The sequence below is a fragment of the Lethenteron reissneri genome, chromosome 25, assembly GCF_015708825.2.
Source record: "Lethenteron reissneri isolate LAM-NWPU_2019-01 chromosome 25, ASM1570882v1, whole genome shotgun sequence".
NCBI lineage: Eukaryota > Metazoa > Chordata > Hyperoartia > Petromyzontiformes > Petromyzontidae > Lethenteron > Lethenteron reissneri.
The window spans coordinates 18,253,085-18,266,769 of NC_083803.1; positions in this window are offsets into that span (position 1 = coordinate 18,253,085).

Sequence of the window (13,685 nt, forward strand, 5' to 3'; positions counted from 1 at the left end):
CGTGTTAATGTGAAATTGGAGAGCCGAAGCCACGGGGAAATAACAACTAACATCGGAAGGTGGCAGGATGGGAACATCACAGCCAGTTATGACTTTAACTGGTTGATAACGTCCTTCCAATGATTGCTAAGTTTGTACCCATCTTCTCGGTTGGAATTGTGTCTGTGTCTGTATATATGGATGGCTTCATGAACGAATCTTTGTTGATAGCTAGTGGGCTTGCTTACAAAGTACCTTTGTCTTAGAGAAATCAATTTCGTGTAAGCCCACCGCATTAAAACAATGATCAGCCACAGCCGAGGTATTGGTCCTACCGTGTTTCAGATCTGCCTTATGTTCACGAATACGGTCCGAGACATGTCGCTTAGTTTCCCCAATGTAACTACTGCCGCAGACACAGCTTAGCTTGTAGACGCCAGGGTATTGCATATCGCGGATCCTATCCTTCACAGATGAGATCAGATCACGAATTGTATGTACTGTGTTAACTCGAGCCTGGATCTTGTGTTTCCTCAAGATTTTGGAAATCTTTTTGGTGACTCCTGCTATGTATGGCAAGGTGATGGTTTTGATTGGGTCCTGAGATGGTTCTTTCCCAACGGTTAGGGTGGTGATAGCTTTATGGATTGTGTGGTCCGAATATCCATTCATCTTGAGAGCTTGGTGCACGTGTTTCAGTTTGCTGGCTAGGTGATGATGGTCGGAGATACATCGAGCTCTATGGTGTAGAGTTTTGAGGAGGGAATTCTTCTGGGATGGATGGTGGTGGGAGTTAGGTTTTAGATAGACATCCGTATGAGTTGCTTTCCTGTAGACAGTGTCCAATGCTCTGTCTACAGGAAAGCAACTCGTACATTAACAGTTAAATTTCTCACACCAACATAGCCACCTCCGCGCGCCGACAGCTCTGCGATCTTACATTGACATGCTAATCTCTCAGATTTACACCACTAGCCCCGCCCACTTCGTTTATGACCCTTGGGCTACACACATTTTAAACCTTTAAAACAGTCTGCTTTTAGCAGCTTTCCCCCTCTATTTTCCTCCTCATGCCGATCGCTTGTGTTGTGATCGAAACGTCGTAGTTTTTTTGTTTATTTTAATGTTTATGAATTTGAACCTATTTACGTGACTTTACCGAAAGACCCAAAGAATATGAATTCCTGCATTCACGAAAGCTTTAAGTCAAGATTTAATTGTACCGAATAATTTTTTATCAGAATTTACGGTATTAAAAAAAAACGCAAACAAACTTTTCCCCTTCTATCTTAGTGCGTAACAACTACACAAAAAGCTATACCCTCGCACTACCCGAGCGCAGGCCTGCACCTCCTTGGCTTCATTGAGCGGTGATTCTCCCGCGGGTGCCGAGCGGAGCCTGGCTGAGTCATCATTAATGCAAACGTGACCGCCCAAGCAGGGTCCCGTTACAGTGTTGCTCAAACGAGCGTGGGCGCTGCTCATCTGGTACACTGGCCCTGAACTTCCACGGGACCAGTGCCTCTGTAATATGACCACTGTTGACTTCTACCAATGGCCGCGCCAGGAGATGGAATCGAACCGGCGACCTCTGGATAGCAAGTCCAGTGTGCGAACCGTTACACTGTCACACTGGCAAGCCTGTTACTGATTTTCCCAGTTTTTCATGCAGTTACTGGTAAAGCAAAACAAAATTATTTTAATAAGTGATGCCATCACATCTACTACTCTATTTTAGGAACGAAACAGGAGGATTTCTCCACAAATCTGGCCGTCGCATGATGAAGTGAGTTGTAATTACTGTCGTACTCCGATTGTAAATGTTGTGGCTTTGCTCTCCAACACACCAGTGTGCTGTACTCGTAACGAATTGGCATGTTCTGTTTACGTGACAAACCTTACTTATTGGCTGTGTCTGGTGGTGGCGGGTTTAACGACACATTTTTATATTTACGCGATCTAACCCCGAAAAAACCTGTTATGGATGATATTGGTCGCGAAAACCGACCTGTTAAACTGATTTTAATAAACCTACAAGATGGCTACATTCCCCGTCCCTTCCCCTGGGCCCTTGGAGGATGATGTTGGCAAAAGCCTTTGGTAGTGTTTGTTTAAAAACTTTCGAGCCGGTAGCAGTAATTCCACATTGCTATGACAGAGTTGTGTCTATCCTTGAAAAAGCACTCTTCACGACCAAAGGAGGCCAACCCCATAAACCTGGGCATTGGAAGTGAGGGCCCTTCCCAGGGGTCTCCATGCTGGAAGATGGCGGCAGAGGCGGTCTCTGGGGGCTGTCGGCACGGCAAAATGGGCAACCGACGCCACGATGCTGGCACCCGGCGCGTGTTGTTGCCTCGCCAAGGTTACGCTGTCACAGCCGAGCCTCATGAATTATCGTCGTGTGCGAACTGTTTTTTTCTTTTTCCAAGACAAAATTTCCTAAAAGGGAAAAAGTGAAGTCGTGTACCTTAATTATGAACGCTTCCAGCATTTTTATTGCGTGAGGGACCAACTTTGGGTTGTTGATTCGTGGGGGTGGGGGAAGAGTTTCTTTATTGGGGGGAAAAACAAAAGCCGTACATTTTCTCATGGAAATTTGAACGACACCGCTGTCCATGCATTGGCGAGCGTCGAGGTGCCTGCCCCGTGTCGGGAATTTCACGCGCATGTATGGGTGCGTTCTGAATGTCGCATTTCACACGCGTCTCGCGGGCTCTGCATTCGCTGCCGTGCGACAAAGTTGAGCCTCTGGTGCGTGCGTGTGTCGGAGTTTACAGCAACACTTTCCCTCCCTCCTTGTTCAGATTGCTTTTTAATGCGGTGATTTTGTTATAATTAATCTCGTGTGGCACTTTTTAAAGCACATGAAGGATGCGATTTCAAATCCCAGTGATTAGTCGACTCCTCAACCCATCATCACTTTTGGGTCAATAAAATAGTACTTAAGGTAAATTAATAGCAGTCTTGCCATTGAGAGGCCTGGCGATGGCCATTGCAATGTGAAATGTCCGCCACTGGCTCGGGGTCACCAATGGAGAGATGAGAGCTACTCCATTGCTTGTTAAAGAGAGTCCCCATAGCCATGATTGGCAACTTTGTCCCAGTCATGTGTGCTCTCGACTCCCTGTTCAAGTCCAGACTCGGGTAATCCTCCTACTAGCGTTGCCACTTATCCAAACTGTCTGGATTTGATCCACACAGTCTGGGAGTTGGCACTTGTGTTCAGGTGGCAGGAATTTGTGAACCAAGATCTGGTACTGGTCTTGAACTTATTACAGTAAACTACTGCACGGCTTTGATAAACCTAAGCTGATGGACAAATATGTCTAGGTTTGGTCTGTTATTTGTCTCTTTAAAAACTGGTGTATTACCATATAATTTGCCTATGTTCCATGTGGTGAACTGTTTGGTACAGTGTCTTGATGTGTGGTTGCTTTGAATATGATACACCCTTCATTCCCAATTATATATATTGTACAATCTTATAGTAAGTACCATTGTCCAAAACCTCGCCAACGGCCATGGTCTTTGGAGCAACAGAGAAATAACAGGAAAATGCCAGTTGGTAATTTGTTTATTTTTAATAGCTGCAGATATTACATTTGAACATAAGCATGTGCAGGGAGTGAATTAATTCGAGAAAAAGAGGAATTTGGTGCAACAGGTGAGTTCCTCACGAGCAAAATGCCACGTGGAATGGCTGTGAAATCGGATCGGTGCTGGTTGTGCCGTGCGAGATAATTGTTTTGTGGTTTAAACCTGACATCCTCGCATAGCCGCCTGCCTTACTTTCAGCTGTCCTTGAGAAAAGTGCGCAAAGTGATTTGCTGCTCAAATGCGCGTTGAGGGATGTGCTCCTCTGCTGTTTACAGCCCCAAGCGAGCGTTAAAAACTCCACATTGCCATGACGGGTGCTAGTATATGCTTAGGACAACCACCATTGAATAGATGAGCTAAGTCAAATTCCAACCAGGATTTGAACTTGTAACTTTCTGATTGCGAGCTGGTTTCTCGACCGCTGTGTCACCTGTGCAGTTCTTGAGGAAAGTGCATCATAAATGTAACGTTCCTGCTGGTCTATGTGTATGCTATTAACGCATCAACCTCCGCTCAATTTCTGACCGTGGATGACAGCTGTAGCAAATTGCCATCTGTAGCAAATTGCCATCTGAACCTGTCCTGAATCTCCTTTTGGGTGAGATGCTAGATGATGATGATGATGAAATTGGTACCTCTTGTAGTGCATTATCATGCCCACTAGGAGACAAAGTCGAGCTGGCAATAGTTTTGGCCACACTGCCCCGTTGTTTGCTGTGCTACCATTTAACTATCGAGAAGCACCTGCCTAAAATGCCAATACGACTCAATAGAAGTGTTTTGGTGTGTGAGTGTATGTATTATTTTTGTGCTCATTTGGATGAGCAGGTGTATATATTTGTTGAATTTGCCTGGCAAATAATTTTTGGTGTGTGGCGAGCAGTGCGAGATGGGTTCAACTGTCAGGTTCAACTGACAGGTTCAACTGACAGGTTCAACTGCCAAGTTGAACCTGTCTCGTGTCTGGTGGCTGAACTGGCCGGTACCGTCCATGCAGGAAACGTCAGTCCTGATTGGGATCTTTGTTTTTTTAACACCTTTGTTAAACACCAGTCCAAAGGCCCAAACATGTCAAGCAGCCAGCAACAAACAGCACGATCGCATTTGTAATAAGTATGAGTTGACGCGTTGATTCAATTGAGCATAGTTATTATTGTAAAAACTTGTAAAAGAGTCTGGGGGCGAATTCCCAAGTGGAGGAGAATAAACTAACACTGGAAGAGAAATGTTTAACCCGCAGTGTGGTGAAGTGGGTCTGCGTGGCTTGGTCTGGTGTGTGGGTGGGTGGGTGAGTGAGTGTGGGTGGGTGTTGTTGTGACTGTAGTATGGTGGTTGAACACAGTGTGCAGGATGAGAGTAAATGGTGTTTGAGAGTCTGAGTCCTCAACATGGGTGGAGGAAACGAGTGAACACAAAATAATGTTTTGCATCGTGGAGGTAAATAAATAATCGGATGGTTTACCTTCTTCCCATATCCTGGTAAAATATCTTAAGTATGTTTGACACACTCCATCAGCCACATGGCCTTCTGGAAGGGCATCATTTTGGCAGCATTGGTTTGGTGTGTAGCTCAGTCGAGACGCGGACCCGGGCAAGCCCAGCTTTAGGACTCCAAGGGGTCAGAGGAGCCAGTCCTGACGGCCTTGGGATCGAGGACTGTCTGGCACAGTCCAGAGCGAAGGAGGTGCCACCGCGATTCCCACTGGCCGTGAAATCGAGTGGAGCGCTGCCTGACTGGTGAGCTCATCGCTGGCACCACCTCGCGCTTCTCCTCCGATGGCAGTTCTCGTCTCGCCCCCCCCTCCACCCCACCACCGCTGCAACCCCCCAATCAACGCTGCTTCTCCCCGCCACGGTCCCACCCACCCCACCCTGCTGTTCGCAACCGAAACGCGAACGCCATACCAACCGCGAATGCCATACCAACGCACACACAACAACAGCTCCGCGTCTTGGAAACCACTATCGGTTTGTGTTGCGTAATATCCACGAACCGCCACACATTGTTACAATCGTACGCACCCAAGCATGCGTGTGTGCGCACACGGCACACACGCGTGCGTGTTTGCATGCATGAATTGTATCACTCTAGTTTGTCGGCCAAAACACAGAGCACTAAAGAAACTTGGCAATCGTTGCAGAAAGGTCAGCTGCTTGAAATGTTCCAAAATGTTTGGGAAAAGTTTTTGCCATTCAAGTGGACTGCAGAGAAAACTGCTTTGGCTCCTATGCTTGAAATCCTAGCTGAAACCCTGATGGTCGAGTAACCGGCTGTGGCTTGCTGATGACCGTACGAGAGCATTAACCTGCTCTAAGTCTGTTTCACATTGCGCTTAATGAAGTAGGTTACAAGGACATCTTGGCTCCTTGTCTTTTTTTTTGTTATGTCCTTCCAGCGAGTAAAGTTCTACATTGGAAAATCCGCATTCATATGATTTCACTTGCGCAGCAATGAATGTTCATATTGCTTTGCAGATTATATTTGGACGCATTCACCAGTGGATTGAGCAAAGGGCCATAATCAATCAAATCAACACTTGTACAATTCTGAAGGCGGATCTGTGCACCGAGTCAACTCTCCAGGACCAGAATAGTGCCACGTTGATGACAACGATTGGCCGAGCATGGCGTTAATAGTCGCCGTGGGTAGCTTCACACGTTTGCTTCAGCCGCCTTCTTTCAGTCTGCCTCAACTGAGGGAGAGGCGTCTGGCCGAGCGGCAGTCTTCCGTCCGCTCAAGCGCAGCGGCCGTGGTCCGGCTCCTGGCCGTGTCATCGCCGTTTGCGAGTGCTCCCCGCGTGCGGCATCAAAAGGAACTGCTGGGTCCCTTCATGCATTTGAGCACCGGGTTGTTGGTGAGACAAAGGTGGTTGGGTATGGCAGCCGCTCCACTGACATAGTGCGAGCGCATATTGCCACAGGTGCTATCTCGAGTTCGGAGCAGCTGTCATGCCCCTTCTTGTTCTGTTTCCTGTTAGATTGCAGCAGTTGATGAATGGTGAATGTTGCCGACATGTCTCGGAGCAAACCAGTCAGGTGGCTCCACGTTCGAGCGAGCGACTCGCAATCGGAAGGTTGTGAGTTTAAATCATGGCCGAGGGTTGACTCGGCACTTATGTCCCTGTACAATGAGCACCACTTTGTGGTGGGGAAGTCGACATTGGTTGTCCTATGAGGAGACTTGACCACACTCGACGAATGTGGAATTTCCACCACAGGCGATGATCTCGACCTAAGTGCTCGCTTGAGCAGCAAATCGCCTTTGTAATCAAAAGCAAGCGAAGAATCGAAGCGTCGCATGGGGGAAAACCCCAGTGTCCCACTCGGGTTGTGGGGTCTGCTCTGTGCACAGTGGGACACTCACGCCTGGGCGACCGTGCCTTGGATTTGCATAACAAGGTTAGCTGGTGCGTGCAGAGATTTTGAAAAAAATCATTCCTGTCGTAGTTTTGTGTGTGTGTTTTACATATGTAAAGGAGTTCAATTTCTGGTAAACCTTGTGCTTGGTCTTTGTTCCGTCTTCAGCCCCACGAATTAAGGAATTTCTCAGTTAATGTGCCCCGAACCACTGCTCTCTGCTGGTATTCGTCCTTTCTGAAACTTTCCCTGACTTGCCACCATCCCCTCCATTTTACTAATGGTCTACCAAACAGACCCCGGTTTCCATTTGGTTTTACCTGCGCTTTTGAAAATCGCCCTGTTGACCAACCCGATTCTGCGCTCTACGTCGCCTCCCCCTGTGACCAGCTCCTCGCCGGCGAGAGTCGAACGTGCTATTCGTAAGGGTTCGCCTCTCGGTGTCCACTAAACACATTTGCAAATTCCACACTGCCAGGATTTCACCAGGTGTGCCTCCCACATGTATTAGTACTCATTCACGGAGTTTTACAAACGTCATAATACAGGCCCACAGAACTTTGGAAATTATTGGACACTTGTTCTGGTTGCCTTTCCCGCTTGTCTGTGGCTTTCTGCGCCTCCAATTGATTATTTTTCTGAGAGTGAACAAAAACTGTGCGCGTTACAAATTCTCCATGATTTAATAATGATGATTATTGTTCGTAGAATCAATGCCATGATGTACATGAAATTGCTTTTTGAAATAAGTACCTGAATTCATCGCAGAATTGGTATTGTTTTCACCATTGACAGAATGACATTTAAATTATCGTTCTGTCCGTATCGGCAATTTTTATTTTGTTCTGTATGCTTAAAAAATTTCGTTTCAAATTAAATTCAACAAACATTTTTCTTTCACATGATATAGGCAAAGGGCAGGACTACCTGAGAAGTATTCTTTGGGTCTTTCAGTAAAGCCACGATGATAGAAAAGAATAAAATTATCACGACGTTTCGATCTCAACACAAGCAATCGTCATCAGGTGAGGCAGGAGAAAATACAGCTGCCGAGGCAGGAGAAAATATTTTCTAATGCCTCGGCAGCTCTCTCGCTATATTTTTTCACCTGATGACGATTGCTTGTCTTGCGATTGAAACGTCGTGATAATTTTATTATTTTTCTATCTACGTGGCTTACCGAAAGACCCAAAGAATATGAATTCCTGCAGTCATCGAAAGCTTTAAGTCAAGATATACCTGAGCTGTGTGCAGGAGCTAGTGTAAGGGAGTGGGTAGGGCCTATAAGCAGTGGGCATGGCTGACATCAGAAGAGTGAGGAGGTCCACTCACTATTGAGTGGGCGGTGCTAGTTGCCAAGTGGGCAGCTTTATGTAAATCTGGGCTGGACTAATGGAAGGAGGGGGTTTCAACTCTCCATGTGTTCCAGTTGAGCCTCCCAGATGTGTCGTCACTTGACTGAGCGCACCCCTGTGGCCAGAGATTTAGAGATCAATGTAAAATGGCACAATGAAGCGTAACGCAGTCTGTGATGTACGTTGAACTCCTTTCGTAGCGTACGTAGCCAACCATGGTAAACAGAGGTCTGGTAATGTCACGAGACTTCTCTGCACTTGAGGTTCCTGGTAACCTTTGCGTTGTCGTGGGGATGAAGCCGCGACGTGCTGCCAAGCCCTGTGCGTGGCTCTCGCTGTCTCGCTGCAGCCATGTGGTGTGGCTTGTCACTGTATTGGATTAAGCATCATGCTGGAACACACGGGGTGATGCGTGTGTTGGTGGACGCATACTTTTGCTAAAATGTTACACGTGGCCTGGCGTGCAAACACATGTGGCGGCTTGCATGCGCAGATGTGGAATCTTGAGCCATGTGGCTCTTTTAACGTCACGTCCTCCGATAACTTGTTTTTGTCCTCCCATCGTGAAGGTGTAAGGGTAGGGTTACATTGAGGAAGTGCAGTGTGTGTCGTGCGGGGTGTCATGGTGCAGTGGTTGGCATACTGCGCTCATCCATCGAGATAACCTGGGTCCGATTCATGACCTCCCGCAGCTCCTTTGGTATTTTGTCTCTGACCCTAACCTGGGTCTCCCGTAGGTTGACTGAGCCTATTGTGGTTTGTGCTCAATGTCATCAGAACTGGGGAGAAAGAGAGATGCGATTAAACCTCATGTGCTGGTCGCATCGCCACCTCCACTCTTATCAGCCACACGGCCTTATGGGAGTGCACGATTTCAGTAGCGTTGGATCAACAAACCTTGGACCGAATATTCGCAGAGACTGACTTTTATCAACACTTTAACGCTTTTAAGCGTAAGTGTCAATAATGCTGCACGAGCCCTGCAGATGCAGCCAACGTGGGTTTTGCTCGCAGTGGATTATCTACAGATATTCGAGCGACTGCGTATTTTGCCTGTATCGACGGCGAGTAGTTCACAGCATTGGTTCAAGCGAGCCTGACTGCTGATAACACAATGTCAAAACTGGTCCAGCGTTTACTTTTGTTGAACTAATCCTGTTAAAATGATGTACACCCATAAGGCCATGTGACTTATGGGATGTAAAAAAAAAGTATGGAGAGACAAATATGTGAAGGAGGCATTTGTCCGCTTATATATTCCGTTACGTACAAATTGGTCGTCAGAGCGCTGGCGGCTGTCACGTTGTTCCCGCACTTCCAGCGTCAGTGGATCGTGACGCTCGCACGCACTTGCGCTGCTCACGAAGTGATGCTTGCGCAACAGCTGTTAGAGACATTAAGGTGATCGGCTCATTTCGGCGGTGGCAGGAGGAGCGGCAGGGCGCCAGTGTAGCCCATTTCCAGGGGTGGTGGGCGGCGGTCGATACGTTGGCACGGCGCGCCATCATCGCCCTGCTGTGTGTTTCGCGTTAACGAAGTGGAAGATTCTTTTTTGACTTTGAAACGGCGACTGGAATGAGTCAGATGGGATCCTTCACCTGCTGGCACTACATGATGTTGGCGAAACATAGTCGTGTTTTTTTTTAAATGTCCGTAAATAAACATTGATAATTTGGGTATCATAAGTATTGAAATAATATCAGCTGCATTTAATATTGTTTTTATATTTCTTTATGTCTAATGTTTTCCACCTCCTTGTTTTAACAATTTCTACAATGGTTCATGAACTATATTTTTCTGGTGCCGATAAAAAATTGGAAGGGAAACGTGAACATAAATTCCCGACAGTACTTGGCAGCGAAAGGGAAGGGTACTCCTTTCGGAAACAAAACGTACCAGTCAGTGCAGCTCTGGCCCACCATCTCCCCATGACGAGCTCTGCATTACCCTCACGTGGGCTCACCTATCGCTTCACCAAACCTCGGATTCCGTTTTGCCAGCAATGTATCTCGCCACAGAAGCGATAGTTGGGGGGGGCAGTGACATGGCCTAGCGATAGCACGTTCGCCACATTTTGCGGTTCCAATTCAGCGAGCTGCTCTGGTTACTGTTGTGGGTGTTTTTTCACCATTATACATGTCGTATGCTTCATAGCTTCACGGACGTTAAAGATCTTGTGACATCATTATAAGAGCAGGCCATTTTATGCAAAGTGTCATGCTACCAGTTTGATCAATTTGAAAAGTGACGCTGCAAATTACTTGGTTGGGGAAACAATATGGCAATCATTGAGACTCACGTGAGGCATTCTAGCGTGAACAAGCATAATGATAAATAATAATTTTAACGGTGACACTATGCGCAAAATTGTTCATCGCATGAACGGAGTACAAACGCAAACACAGAGGGCACTGCAGAATTCTTTGAGAGGCGAGGGAGTTCCTTCCCGCACACACACACACGCGAATCTTCAACTCTGACCCTTGCTGAAATGACGGCACGGCGCAGTGGTGGTGTTGGGTGTCTCGCTGGAGCCGGCCTGGCGCGGAGTGTGGATTAGGAGGCACCGAAACGGCCGCGGATATTGCTGGCGGCTGAGCGGGCGCCGAGAGCTATTCCTGTGAACGGCCGGCTCGCGCGGTGCCGGCCACACCGCCAACTCGCGCCTATAAAAGGACCCATGCCGCGTATAGATTTTGACATGGCGTGGAGAGAATAGTTTTAATTTTCTTTCCACCAGATTTTGTTTTAGTTTGGTGCCCGGAGAACGTTGGAGCCACGTTGTGCGGCGATGAGCGCACAAATCTCCCTCACTCACTGCGACGCCAGAGGCACTAGCATTATTTTTCCACTGTCCAAGTTGAGCCACGCTGCTGATGTCACACAATGCGAGTGAGCTGGATTGTGGGGGGGGGGAAGGACTTGAGAACGAGTGATCTTGATCGGTGTGCGCAGTGCCAAAAAGTTGAGAACCCCTGCCATACCGTGATATGAACATCGTCGGCCAGCCACTCTAAATGTGACGGCATCGTCCAGCTAGATTATATTACACGTCCATCAAGCTCTTCCTCATCGCAGCTTTTGGTTTTCCCCCTTGTGCCTCTCCTTATGATCCATTCTCTTCCACCAGTCACAGTTTACAGAACTCATGATCTTTCCATCCCTGTCCTCTGCTATTTCCAGGCTGGCTCGCGCTGGTATTAGCCGAGCAAACGGACTGGAGTCTCCATTGTGCCTCCGCTCAAACGCGTGCGACTACCGCTGATCTCTGCCCCCCACCATCCCTCTCAAGCAATGCCACTGCCAATGGCATCGCTCTGAAAGAAAGAAAATATTAAAACCCATTCAGCGCTTCCTTCCGTCGGCAATATTTCTCTGTCTACGCACGCAGCGCGCCAAACAAGCCGACTGCCAATGTCTATGACCTCATTATTGCACTTGGAGAGTGAAGATCATTGCCCAGAGAGGTGAACCCATCTGTGCGTCCATCTTTTGGGTGGCACGTTTCTCCTTGCCCCAGAGAACGTCCTTGGGTTTTTTGGATCTGGTCGCGTTGCACAATTCCCACGTGTGTGTGTGTGTGTATCTGGCTGTGCGTGTCTTTGTCTCTGTGTGTGTGTGGCCGGGGGTCACGTGCACCAAACTTAACCCCACCCCCCCCTTTTCGTTTTTGTCATCCAGTCATTTAAATCCTGCGACTCTCAGCCAAGAGATAGTGAGTTCACATCTGGCTCAGGAGTTGACTCGGTCCCTCATCCATCCATCCAGAGATGCTAAAATAAGTACCACTTCGTGGGAAGTGAACAGTAGTCGTCCTTTGCACATGCGAACCCCCACCATAAGAATGTGGAATTTCCACTACTCGTGCAGGGGCACCAGTGACGATGTTTGCGTTGTCCCTGTGTTTGGACACAGAGGTGCATCGGTTTATTGCTGTCATGGGCTCTCCCTGTAGACACCCAGCCAAGTTGACGAAACGATCGCCCAAACGTCAACGACAATCCCTGCACTAAAAGTACTCTCCTTGCCAGCCGAGTTGACGATGCCACACATCAAGCGCCCCACCCCCATGATGCCGGTACGTGCAACAACGTGACCTCGCGCCGGCACGCCGTGCTACTTGTGACGGGACGCTACGGAATCCACATCCGCGTTTGTTGCGTTTGTTTTCCCTTGTCTAAATAAATATCAGTAATCACTTGTTTACCCAGGACCCCTTTTCAGAGTTGGCATATCGGGTTGTCGCCGCGGCGGTGGGCTCATCGGCCATTGTAGGGACAGTACAAGGAATAGAAGTGAGGAGTGCTCATCGACACTGGAGCGTCGACTAATATTTTCTCAGTTTATTTTAATATTTTGCCCAAACACTCCTGCGTTCTTCAACCTGTCGCCATTCCGTGTTTCGCCGCGAACGGGGGATCCCTAGGGATCATCGGTCAAATTACTACGACGGTATGTATCGGCGACATCCAGTTGACTGGGCCGGTGCTAGTTTTGGAAAATCCTTGGCTGTGCCCTGTCTACTGGGCACCGATTTCTTATGAAAAATGCCCCTGAAAATCCTGATAGATCGGGCTGCATCAAGTTGCCATCGGGCCGCCGATTGGCTTTTCTTTCTTCTCCAACTCGATTGCACACAGCTAACGCCACAGTCCAGGCTGTGACGAGTAAGACCGTTAAAATTCCGCCCGGAGCACAAATGCTGGTGCCTCTGTGACTACGGAAGCAACTCGATCGCGGGGCAACCGCCGAAGGGATCCTACTGGGACCCTCAAATAAGGCGAGTCGTGGGTTAATACTAGCGGGGGCCCAGACCTTGGTGTCCCGTGACCAGGAACCCTTTATTCAGGTCCTCAACACTGGGTTGGTCACGTCCATTACACAGCCAGGTACTGTGTTTGCCCATGCGTCCACCGCACGTTGCGGCGACAATATTCTTGGTGAGGTTGGGGTCACGTCGGCTTCGGAGCAGGGTGTGCCGGGCGACGAGAGGTGGATGGACAATCTATGTTCCGAAAACCCCAAACTGATGCTTAGAGAACCGAATTGCGCTCACTCTTGTGGGAATTTTCTAACGTTTTTAGTAAGGATAAATACAACATTGGTAGCACGACTTTCCTGCGCCACCACATTGATACAGGAGATGCTGCCCCCATCCGACAAAACCCTTAATATTAAGTCCTAAAGATAAGGACCATGTCCGTCAGGCGGTAGACGATCTGTTGGCCGCTGACGTTATTTCACTGTCGAACAGTCCGTGGGGTGCACCCATAGTGCTTGTCAAGAAACGTGATGGGAGTCTGCGATTTTGCGTCTCTGTTGCTGACGCATACCCACTCGCACGTATGGACGATTCCTTGGATGCTCTGTCCGGGGCGCGGTTTTTCTCTACCCTTG